The sequence below is a fragment of the Rhinopithecus bieti genome, unplaced genomic scaffold, assembly GCF_001698545.2.
Source record: "Rhinopithecus bieti isolate Rb0 unplaced genomic scaffold, ASM169854v2 scaffold_20170, whole genome shotgun sequence".
NCBI lineage: Eukaryota > Metazoa > Chordata > Mammalia > Primates > Cercopithecidae > Rhinopithecus > Rhinopithecus bieti.
Window position 1 is genome coordinate 51,778 of NW_016810097.1, and position 13,313 is coordinate 65,090.

The window sequence follows — 13,313 nt, forward strand, 5'->3', positions numbered from 1 at the left end:
GGACTACAGGCGCCCGCCACCTCGCCCGGCTAGTTTTTTGTATTTTTAGTAGAGACGGGGTTTCACTGTGTTCGCCAGGATGGTCTTGATCTCCTGACCTTGTGATCCACCCGTCTCGGCCTCCCAAAGTGCTGGGATTACAGGCTTGAGCCACCTCGCCCGGCCTGGATTTTTATTTTCTTAACAGTGTCTTTCAAAGAATAGAAGTTTTAAATTTGATGAGGCCCAATTTTTCATTATTTTCATTAATAGGTCATGGTGTCTTCTCTATGAAAGATTAGCTTAATTCAAAATCTCATAGATTTTTTTGTGAATGTTGAGTTAGCACTATTTTTTGAAGCAGTTATTCTTACATTGAATTAATTGCCTTTGTACCTAGGCCATAAATCAATTGGTTATATTTGTATGAGTCTATTTATAGACTCACTATTTTGTTCTATTGATTTATGTGTTTACACTTTCACCAATACCACACTGTCTTCATTACTATAGCTTTAGAATATGTCTTAGAATCAGTGTGAATCCTCTTTGTTCTTTATTTGGAATTATTTTGGTTGTTCTAGTTACTGTGATTTTCTTTTATTAGTTTTAGAATTAACTAATGATTAGTTTTTAAATTAGATTTAGAATCAACTAATGACAGGGAAGGTAGCAGAGAGATAATGACCCAAGTTACATATACATTTGAAATAATGATGAAAGCTATAGACACTATTATTTTAGAAAAATGCATATACACATATACTTTTGACCATGTGATATTCAGTCACCCTATCCTCCATAGATAGATCTCTAGGACCAGGTGAATACTCAAGTAGCTTCTAACTCCAAAATTTCAAATTTATCCTTAGGTAGATTTACTATCTGCCTCTGTCTCCCATCCATCCATCCATCCATCCATCCACCCACCCATCCGTGGGTGTGACTAATTGTTGCTTATCTGTGCTTTGGTTAAATATCCTTTTTGGGAGAATCTTGTTGTTTGAATGGTGTGTCTAAGAAACGTGATTTCCCATTTTAACGGTAGGGGGCACCCTAGCATTTCCAAACTTAGCGATGAACCTTAGCCAACTGTGTGGAATAGCAGCAGCTGAAAAGAGGATGTTAAGCTGGAAGAAGTCTACCACAACACTTTGCAAAATCCAGGATGATTTATGCACTTTCTTTTTAAAAATTATTATTTAGTGGCAGTAATTAGGCTGAAAAGGCGCATTTTACACAGTACTAGTAACCTAGAGAGGAGGTTTGCTTGGATCATCAAGTGTCATCTCTCAGAGAAACAAGTAAAACAGTGTGAAATACTCAGGTGAGATATAAATAAATATTCAAATATATCACCATGTTCTCACCTAAATTATGTTTCCATAGTGTTCAGGATAGTCTCATTAATAGTAGAATATATTGAACCTATAAAAAGTTTTAAAGTACTGTTTCCTAGCTCAGGCAAATAAACTTAATGCATTTTGTTCACAGCATGGTTAACCAAGGAACTTGTTGGAAATATTATATGGGCCAATAAAGGGTAATTTTATTTTATGTAATAACCACTTATGAAAGCTCACCATGGCTTGACGTGAAGAGCTGGGCTAGTTAGAAGTTAACACCCCAGTCATAAACCAACAATGAGGATAGACTTGAAAGGCATTTCTTCTATTATAAAACATTTACAGTAATAACCTTGTAAAAAATAATGGGATCTATTTAAAGCTCATTTATTTCCCAGCTAAGTGGCAATTTCCCATCACTCAAAATGCTAATACTTCCTCCTGAAACCCTAGGGATAATCCAATTCATGTGTGTTCATTAAAAAAACCTGGTTAAAATAAGCAGGTGATTCTGTTTTAATAATATCTGTCCTGCCAGCAATAAGACAGACCCACTTGCAAATAAATATATCAACAAACAGATTTTCTTTAAAGCACATGGGGTCTCATATCATTCCCAAATTAGCCAATTAGCATGATGCTATTGGAAGAACTAATTAAAAAGTGCATTTAGACTAAGAAATGTTTCCTGAGAGTAATCTGGAGCTTATAGCTCTTATTCCACCTGTAATTACTCTGCCAGATTTTCTACTCTGTATATAGAGGTGAATACACCTTTACCTGAGCAGAGGAGAAGTCTTTTTCATTCTCTTGGAGTAAATTATATGTATTAATACCTTGAAGTGATTAACATATGCTTATCTTTTTAAAAAGGCACTCCCCATACCTAGTCTCTCAGTTGTTAGGTGGTGGTGAACTAGTAATTTAGACTGACTAAGAATGCTCTCTTTGTCCAGAGATCCAGCCTGTAGTTTGCCCCATTAGGAATATTTTCGTGATTAGAATTTTTGGTCAGTGGTAAATTAATCAACTCCTGCAGTAAATATACCTATCTGAATGACTGAGATTTACAAATAGACTAGCACATCCATTAATGAAAAGAATAGCAAAACTTAAAAAAGATTTACAGATGTAAAATTTTGCTAGGAGGAAATGTGAATTGGGGACAATAGGGGATGAATAAATTTATATTTGATATCCTTTAAGTTAGTGTGTTTTAAATTTTAATGTGCATATAAATCACCTGTAGATCTTGTTAAAATGCAGATTCTGATTCAGTATGTCCAGGGTGGAGCCTGAGATTATGCATTTCCAAAGCTTCCAGGTGATATGATGCAGCTGCTCAGGGATCTCACTTTGAGCAACAAGGCTTTAAGCTTTGTAACATTTATGTGACTAAGCTCACAATTATTCACACTTGTGATGGTTAATAGTGAGAGTCAACTTGATTGGATTGAAGGATACAAAGTATTGATCCTGGGTGTGTCTGTGAAGGTGTTGTCAAAAGAGATTAACCTTTGATCAGTGGGGCTAGGAAAGGCAGATCCACCCTTAATCTGGTGGGTACAATCAAATCAGCTGCCAGCAAATGTAAAGCAGGCAGAAAAACGTGAAAAGGAGAGATGGGCCTAGCCTCCCAGCCTACATGTTTCTCCCGTGCTGGATGCTTCCTGAGCTCGAACATTGGACTCCAAGTTCTTCAGTTTTGGGACTCGGACGCCTCAGCTTGCAGACAGCTTGTTGTGGGACCTTGTGATCAGGTAAGTTAATACTTAATAAACTCCTATCTATCTATCTATCTATCTATCTATCTAGCTATCTAGCTATCTAGCTATCTAGCTATCAATCAATCATCTATTCTATTAGTTCTGTCCCTCCAAAAGAACCCTGACTAATACAGATATTTGTACCAGTAGAGTGGAGCATTGCTGAAAAGACACCCAAAAATGTGGAAGTGACTTTGGAACTGGGTAACAGGCAGCTGTTGGAACAGTTTGGAGGGCTCAGAAGAAGATAGGAAAATGTGGGAAACTGTGGAACTTCCTGGCTTGTTGAATGGCTTTGCCCAAAATGCTGATAGCGATATGGACAATAAGGTTCAGGCTGAGGTGGTCTCAGATGGAGATAAGGAACTTGTTGGGAACTGGAGTAAAGATGACTCTTGTTAAGTTTTAGCAAAGAGATTGGCGGCATTTTGCCCCTGCCCTAGAGATTTGTGTAAATTTGAACTTGAGAAAGACGATTTAGGGTATCTGGTGGAAGAAATTTCTAAGCAGCAAAACATTCAAGAGGTGACTTAGGTGTGTTAAAGGCATTAGTTTTATAAGGAAAGCAGTGCATAAAAGCCCAGAAACTGTGCAGCCTGTCTGTGTGATAGAAAAGAAAATCCCATTTTCTGGGGAGAAATTCAAGCTGGCTGCAGAAATTTGCGTAAGTAGCAAGGAGCCTAATGTTGTTGTTGTTGTTGTTCTTCTTCTTCTTATTATTATTGTTATTATGTTTTAAGTTCCAGGGTACATGTGCACAATGTGCAGGTTTGTTACATATGTATACATGTGCCATGTTGGTGTGCTGTACCCATTAGCTCGTCATTTACATTAGGTATGTCTCCTAATGCTATCCCTCCCCCCTCCCCCCACCCCACTACAGTCCCCGGTGTGTGATGTTCCCCTCCCTGTGTCCAAGTGATCTCATTGTTCAATTCCCACCTATGAGTGAGAACATGCGGTGTTTGGTTTTCTGTCCTTGTGATAGTTTGCTGAGAATGATGGTTTCCAGCTTCATCCATGTCCCTACAAAGGACACGAACTCATCCTTTTTTATGGCTGCATAGTATTCCATGGTGTATATGTGCCACATTTTCTTAATCCAGTCTGTCCTTGATGGACATTTGGGTTGGTTCCAAGTCTTTGCTATTGTGAATAGTCCCACAATAAACATACGTGTGTATGTGTCTTTATAGCAGCATGATTTATAATCCTTCAGGTATATGGTCCAGTAATGGATGGCTGGGTCAAATGGTATTTCTAGTTCTAGATCCTTGAGGAATTGCCACACTGTCTTCCACAGTGGTTGAACTAGTTTACAGTCCCACCAACAGTGTAAAAGCATTGCTATTTCAAGGAGTCTAATGTTAATCCTCAAGATCATGGAGAAAATACTACCAGGCATGTGAGAGACCTTCCCAGCAGCCTCTCCCATCACAAGCCTGGATGCCTGGAAGAAAATTGGTTTTGTGAGCCGGGCCCAAGGTCCCCATGCTGTGTGCAGCCTAGGGACTTGGTGCCCTGTGTCCCAGCTGCTCCAGCCATGACTGGGAGGGGCCAACATACAGCCCGGGCTGTGGCTTTAGGGGTGGAAGCCTCAAGCCTTGGCAGCTTCCATGTGGTGTTGAGCCTGTGGGTGCACAGAAGTCAAGAATTGAGGTTTGGGAACCTCCACCTAGATTTCGGAATATTCATGGAAACGCATGGATGCCCAGGCAAAAGTTTGCTGCAGGGGCGGGGCCCTCATGGAGAACCTCTGCTAGGTAGTGCAGAAGGGAACTGTGGGGTTGGAGCCCCCACACAGAGTCGCTACTGGACACTGTCTAGTGGAGCTGTGAGAAGAGGGTCACTGTCCTCCAGACCCCAGAATGGTAGATCTACTGACACAGACACTCCATGCCAGCCTGTGAAAGCAGCCAGGAGGGAGGGGCTGTACCCTGCAAAGCCACAGGGGCAGAGCTGCCCAAGACCATGATAACCCACCTCTTGCATTAGCACGACCTGGATGTGAGACATGGAGTCAAAGGAGATCATTTTGGAGCTTTAAATTTGACTACCCTACTGGATTTCAGACTTGCATGGGCTCTATAACTCCTTTGTTTTGCCCAATTTCTCCCATTTGGAACAGTTGTATTTATCCAATACCAGTACCCCCATTGTATCTAGGAGGAAGTAACTAGCTTGCTTTTGATTTTACAGACTCACAGGTGAAAGGAACTTGCCTCATCTCAGATGAGACTTTGGACTGTGGACTTTTGGGTTAATGCTGAAATGAGTTAAGACTTTGGGGGACTGTTGGGAAGGCATGATGGGTTTTGAAATGTGAGGACATGAGATTTGGAGGGGCCAGGGCAGAATGATATGGCTTGGCTGTGTCTCCACCCAAATCTCATCTTGAATTGTATCTCCCAAAATTCCCACGTGTTGTGGGAGGGACCTAGGGGGAAGTAATTGAATCATGTGGGCCAGTCTTTTCTGTGTTATTCTCATGATAGTGAATACATCTTATGAGATCTGATGGGTTTATCAGGGGTTTCTGCTTTTGCTTCTTCCTCATTTTTCTCTTGCCACCGCAGTGTAAGAAGTGCCTTTTGTCTCCTGCCATGATTCTGAGGATTCCTCAGCAATGTGGAACTATAAGTCCAATTAAACCTCTTTTTCTTCTCAGTCTCGGGTATGTCTATCAGCAGCATGAAAATGAACTAATACAATACTTATAGTTTATATAGATGTTTTTCTATTTACACTCCAGATGTGTGCACATGTGTTCTCTCCTATACTCCCTTTTGGTAGTATTCACTTTGTTTTAAAAGATAAACTTTTAATTTTAGAACAGTTTTAGGTTTACAGAAAATAGTGCTCCACACCTAGTTTCCCCAATTACTAACTTCTTACTTTAGTAAAGTACATTGGTTACCATTAATAAACCAATATTGAAATATTATTATTGACAAAAGTCTGTACTTTATTTACATTTCCTTGTTTTTTTTTTTTTTTTAAAGTTTTATTTAAATAACAAATGGATGACCTTTATAGAGTGAGGGATTGATTTGTTAACTCAATGGGTGCACCACTTTATCAGAGTCAGGACAGTAATTGGGGTTAGGGGAGAAAAATCAAATGGAGAAGGCAGTCAATCCTGAGAATGAGTGGTTGGGAGGAGTCAGAGGAAAAAATTTCAGAGGCGGAAAAGTACATAAAGTTAAGCCTGGAGACGACACAACATAATACTATTATCTACCCTATTTGTCCTAGTTCATCTGTCTCCCATTACCTCAGAAGCAACAACACCTTTACCATGTACTTCAAACTCCTTTCCCAACCAATCTCCCTAATCCACTCTCTGAAGGATCTTGTATCCTACATGATGATGAAAATGGAAATCATCAAATGGAAACACCTTCAAATCCTGGGATCTGCCATACAAATTTATCTGCTCCAGGCTAACCCTTGCTCCCTCCTTTCTGTCACAGAGGAATTTTCTCCTTTCCTATGTGGGGAAGGAGATACAGAAGCTGTGTTCTAAATCAATCCATTCTTGCCTCTTCAGAAATCTTGTCACTTTAGGAAAAGACTTCATGACCAAGAACCCAAAAGCAAATGGGTTATCTCAGAATTGTATATTTTAAATTTAGGTTTACATTTTTTTTTTTAAATTTTAATAGTTTTGGGAAACGGATGGTTTTGGTTACATGGATAAATTCTCTAGTGGTGATTTTTGAGATTTTGAGATTTTATCTCTCACTCTTCCATCCAAGTCCCCCAAATCCCTTATATAATTCTTATGCCTTTGCATCCTTATAGCTTAGCTCCCACTTATATGTGAGAACATACGATGTTTGCTTTTCCATTTCTGAGTTACTTCACTTAGAATAAGTGTCTCCAACTTAATCCAGGTTGCTGCAAATGCCATTAGTTTGTTTCTTTTTATGGCTGAGTAGTATTCCATGGTGTATGTATATCACATTTTCTTCATTCACTTGTTGGTTGCTGGGCATTTAGGTTGGTTTCATATTTTTGCTATTGTGAATTGTGCTGCTATACATATGCATGTGCAAGTGTCTTTTTCATAGAATGACTTCTTTTTCTTTGGTTGGATACCCAGTAATGGGATTGATGGATCAAATGGTAGTTCTCCTTTTAGTTCTTTAAGGAATCTCTACACTGTTTTCCATAGTGGTTGTACTAGTTTATATTCCCACCCACAGTGTAAAAGTGTTCCCTTTCTACCACATTCACATCAACATCTATTATTTTTTTATTTTTTTATTTATGGCTATTCTTGCAGGAGTAAGGTCATATCTCATTGTGGTTTTAATTTGCATTTCCCTGATAGTTAGTGATGTTGAGCATTTTTTCATATGTTTCCATTTGTATATCTTCTTTTGAGAATTGACTATTCATGTCCTTTGCCCACTTTTTGTAGGGTTGTTTTTTTCTTGCTAATTTATTTGAGTTCTTTGTAGATTCTGGATGTTAGTCTTTTGTCAGACACATTGTTTGTGAATATTTTCTCCCACTCTGTGGATTGTGTGTTTACTCTGATGCTTATTTCTTTTTCTGTGCAGAAGCTTTTTAGTTTAATTAAGTCCCATCTATTTGAAAGAGATCTTAGTAGTGATTGTGGCTGACGGTTGTTTGCTTGACTGCTGGGGGCTTCATCCCAGAGAGATGCAGGTTAGCAATCACTCAGTGCCGTCAGCTCAAGGTGAAGAGTTTATACTGTGGGCCCAAGCCAGGGATTCCCTTTCTGGTGATAAGCCATGGGGGGTATGTGGGACCCATGTGAGCTGGATTGGCCTCCTCTCCTTGGGTTGATTGCAACTTGTTGGAGGTTTGGATAAAGCACTTAGGATATTTGTTCCTTTGTTAGTTCAAGGATGGCAAGGGAAGTTCAACTGCAGAGGCAGTGGCAAAGAGGCTTCCAGTTGCCCGTGGAGGCTCTGTCCAGAAAGTTGCTGAGTTGGTACTGGCTCTGAAGCTCTTGTGGTGGGTGGCTGGAGGCCCAGGCCTGGAGGACCTGCCCAGTGACAAGATATGGGAACAGCCACCCATGTAACAGTCTAGCCAATTTTCATAGGGCTGCTGTGGTATGCCCGGGACCCACTCTAGTCCCAAATCACCTTGGATCTTCCAGAACCTGGTGGTGTCACTAGTGAAGGCTACAAAACAGCACAAGTGGCAGCCTGTCCATTTCTCTGGGAGCTTTGTCCCAGGGATGTGCAGACCTGCTGCTGGCCCTGTTGCTGGCTTCCAAAATCTTGCTGGAATAATTTGACTTTGATCTAGGCTAAGAGTGACTGTGAGACTCCATTTACTTATAAGACACATTGTAATTCCAAAGCTCCTAAAGTATGAAGAAACTTGCATCATTGACATGATAAAATGTGATAGTCAGGATGGTGACACAGTGATGCTTGGATTGAGGTTGAGATCTGAAAGATGCTGGCCTTACCTTAATGAAGAGGGTGGGAAGAACATTCCAGCCAAAGGCACAAACACATGCAAAGGGCCTGAGAAGGGGGAAACACAAAGTACAGGGAGCTGAAGGGCACTGGCATAGCTGGAACATAGAAGAAGGGAGCGTGGTGGTGGTGAAACTTAAGAGGTGGGCCAAGGTGAGCCCTCACAGGGACTTGTAGGTCATGTGAAATAGTTTTGTCCAGATTCTAACAGAAATGGGTAGCCTCATATATTTGAGGATGGGGAAGGAGTTTGAGAGAATCACATTTGAGTTTAGAAATAATGATTTTGAGTACAGTAAGGAAAAGAAATTGAAAGTGAATGGAAGTTTAGTGTGTGATGCTTACATTTAATCCTTAGTGAAGGCTCTCTTCTTTGCAATAAGGATATCCCAGAAAGACTGAGGCCCACTTTGGACTTCACTATCTGAAAAGGAACAGTCCTCAGGTATTGAGAGTCCAGAGTGTCAATGTGCCAGGAGGTCACTGGTAGATCCTAAAGATAGCATTTTGGCACTTTTGTAATATATTTTATAAGATACTGCTTGCCACTTTTTTCCTCCTTAAGTGAGCAGCTAAAAGCCATGTTTTGAATGATATTTTATAGAACAGATGATAATGGTTTCTTTAAATTCCCACCTGTCTTATTTTAAAATAAAAACCTACTGAAATTCAGTGACTAGGTCTGGTTTTACAGTAAGAGAAAGGTAGGATGCTGTCTCAGTGATTGAATTTTCTATAGTTGATCTTTTGCAGATGCCCTGTATCTGGCTTTTAAAATTTCTCGGGAGTATTTTATTCTTAAACTCTAAATATAGTGTCAAAAAGAGTGACTTACAAATGGACCTAACAGACATTTATAGAATATTTCATCCAACAGCTGCAGAATACACATTCTTTTCATCAGCACATGGAACACTCTCCAGGATAGACTATATGTTAGGCCACAAAATGGTTTCAAAAAGTTAAAAAATGTCAAAATTACCAGAATCTTTTCTGATCACGATGGAATAAAACTAGAAATCAATAACAAAATAAACTTTGGAAACTTTAATTTCCATGTGGAAATATGTGGAAATTAAACAATATGCTGCTGAAAAACCAATGGTTCAATAAATAAATTAAGTAGAAAAGGTAGACATGTGTTGAAGCAAATGAAAATGGAACACAACATACCATGACCTATGTGATAGAGCAAAAGTGGTACTAAGAGGGAAGAAGTTTATAGCAACAAATGCCTACATGAAAAAGCAGACTTGAAATAAACAATCTAACAAGGTACAAGGAAATAAAAAAGCAAGAACAAATCAAACCTCAAATTAGGAGGAATAATAAAAATCAGAGTAGAAGTAAATGAGATTGAGATAAAAAATACAAAAGTTTAGGAAAATGAAAAGTTTTTTTTTGAAAAGATAAAGTTGACAAACCGTTAGCTAGACTAATAAAATAAGGGAGAAGATCAAATAAATAAATCAGAAATGAAAAAGGAAACATTACAACTGATACCACAGAAATACAAAGGATCATTAGAGGCTATTATGAAGAACTACATGCCAAAAATTTGAAAACCTAGAAGAAATGAATAAATTCCTGGACACATACAGCCTACCAAGATCAAAACATGAAGATATAGAAAACCTGAGCAGATCAATATTGAAAAATAAGATCAAGGCAGTAATAAAAAGTCTCCCATTAAAGAAAACTCCAGGACCTGATGGAGTCACTGCTGAATTCTACCAAACATTTGCAGAGAAAATAATACTAATTATTCTCAAACAATTTACAAAATTGAAGAAGAGATATCACTTCCAAATTTATTCTATGAAGCCAGTATTACCCTGATACCAAACCAGACAAAGACACCACGAAAAAATGAAACGGAACTCTAGGCCAATATACCTGATGAAACATCGATGCAAATATCCTCAACAAAATACTAGCAAACCAAATTAAATAACAAATTAAAAAGATCAGTCACCGTGATCAAGTGGGATTCATCCTCAGGATGCAAAAATAGTTCAACATATGCAAATTAACAAATGTGATACAACACATGAGCAGAATCAAGGATAAAAATTAGATGACCATTTCAAGAGATGCAGAAAAGCATTCAATATTCAAAATTCAAAATTCAAAATTCAATATTCAAAAATTCAACATCCCCTCATGATAAAAAACCCTCAACAAATTGGGTATATAAGGAACATATCTCAATACAACAAAGGTCATATGTGACAAACCCATAGCTAATATCATACTGAATGGGGAAAAGTCAAAAGCTCTTCTAAGAACTGAAGCAAGTCAAGGATGCCCACTGTCACCACTGCTATTCAACATAGTACTGGAAGTCTTAGCCAGAGCAATTGGATAAAATAAAGAAGCAAAAGTATCCAAATTGGAAAGGAAGAAGTCAAATTATCCTTGTTTGCAGATGACAGCATCTTATATTTACAAAAACCTAAGGACTCCACCAAAAAACTTTTAGAACTGATAAATGAATTAGTAAAGTTGCAGGATACAAAATCAACACACAAAATCAGCAGTGGTAACTCAAAAAATCTGTATGCTTAAGCAATCAATGTGAAAGAGATATCAAGGAAGCAATCCCATTTGCTGCAGCTACAAAAAATACAACATGGGAATATATTTAACAGAAGAAGTAAAAGATCTCTTCAAGGAAAACTGTAAAATACTGATGAGAGAAATTGAAGAGGACACAAAAAATGAAAAAAAAAAAAACATATCAGAAGAATTGTCATTAAAATATCTATAGTACCACGAGTGATCTACAGACTCAAAACGATTCCTATCAAACTACCAATGTCATTCTTCACAGAATTAGGAAGAGCAATCCTAGAATTCGTGTGGACTCACAAAAGACCCCAAATAGCCAAAGCAATCTTAAGCAAAAAGAACAAAGTTGGAGGCATCACACTACTAGATTTCAAATTACACTACAAAACGATTGTAACTGAAACAGTATGGTACTGGCATAAAAACAGAGACACAGACCAATAGAACAGGATAGAGAACCCAAAAAGAAATCCATGTACTTACAGCCAACTTATTTTTGACAAAGGTGCCAATAACGTACATTGGGGAAAAGACAGTATCTTTAATGAATCTAGGACAGTCTCTTTAATGAATGCTGGGAAAATGGAATATCCACATGCAGAATAATGAAACTAGATGTCCATCTTTCATCATATACATCATATATAAAAATCAACTCAAATTGATTAGAGACCTGAAACTATGAAACCATTGAAAGAAAACATTGGGGAAATGCTGCAAGACATTGGTTTGAGCAAAGAGTTTTTTTTTGCATAAGACTTCAAAAGCATAGGCGAGAATAACAAAAGTAGACAAATAGGATTACGGCAAGCTAGAAGAGCTTCTGCACAGCAAAGGAAACAACAAAGTGAAGAGAAAGCAGACCAAATAGGAGGAAATAGACTAACAGCCACAGTATATAAATAAGTCAAATAACTCAGTAGCAAAACCAAAAATGTAATGGAATAATATTCAGCCATAAGAAGAATGAAATCCTATCAGCTGCCACAACCTGGATGGAACTGGAGGTCACTAGTTTAAATTAAATGAGCCAGGAACAGAAAGACAAATATTGCATGTTCTCACTCATATGTGGGAGCTAAAGAAGTAGATCTCATGGCAGTAGGGAGTAAAATGGTGGTTACCAGAGGCTGGGAATGGAACGTAAGGGGATGAAGAGAAGTTGATTAATGCGTGCAAAAATACTGTTAGATAGAAGAAATAAGTTCTAGTATTTGAAACTAGGGAAATTACAGTAAACAATAGCATGATTTATGACATAAATTTTAAATTTACTTATCAATTTATAACACATTTATTTAAAAATTTATAACAATTTATTGTACATTTCAAAATAGCTGGAAGATAAAAATGTAATATTCCCAACACAAAGAAAAGATAAATATTTGAGGTGATGGATATCGCAATTACCCTGATTTTTGTGTGTGTGTGTGTGTGTGACAGAGTCTCGTTCTGTCTCTCAGGTAGAAGTGCAGTGGCTCGATCTCGGCTCACTGCAACCTTTACCTCTGGGTTCAAGTTATTCTCCTGTTTCAGCCTCCTGAATAGCTGGGACTACAGGTGCATGCCACCTCACCTGGCAAATTTTTGTATTTTTAGTAGAGATGGAGTTTCATCCTATTGGTCAGGCTGGTCTCGAACTCCTGACCTCAGGTGATACACCTGCATTGGCTTCCCAAAGTGCTGGGATTACAGGCGTCTCCATGCTTGGCCCAGTTACCCTGATTTGTTACACATTGTATACATGTATCAAAATATCACATTTAAAATGTGTACAACTTTGATATATTAATAGAAATACAAAAAAGTTGACTTCTAATACCTACCAGAGATTTAAAAAAATTTGCTTTTTGTTTAAAATTTATTTTTATTTCATTTTATTATTTTTTGAGACAGGATCTTGCTCTGTTGCCGAGGGTGGAATGCAGTAGTGTTATCTTGGTTCACTGCAGACTGAACCTTCTGGGCTTAAGCAATCCTCCCACCTCAGCCTCCAGAGTAGCTCGTACCACAGGCGTGAGCCACCATGTTCATTCTGATTTTATTTAATTTTTTTTGTAGAGACAGAGTCCCACTATGCTGCCCAGATGGTCTCAAACTCCTGGGCTCAAGTGATTCTCCCGCGTTGGCCTCCCAAAGTTCTGGGATTACAGGCATGAGTCACCATGCCTGCCCCTCTTTGGGTT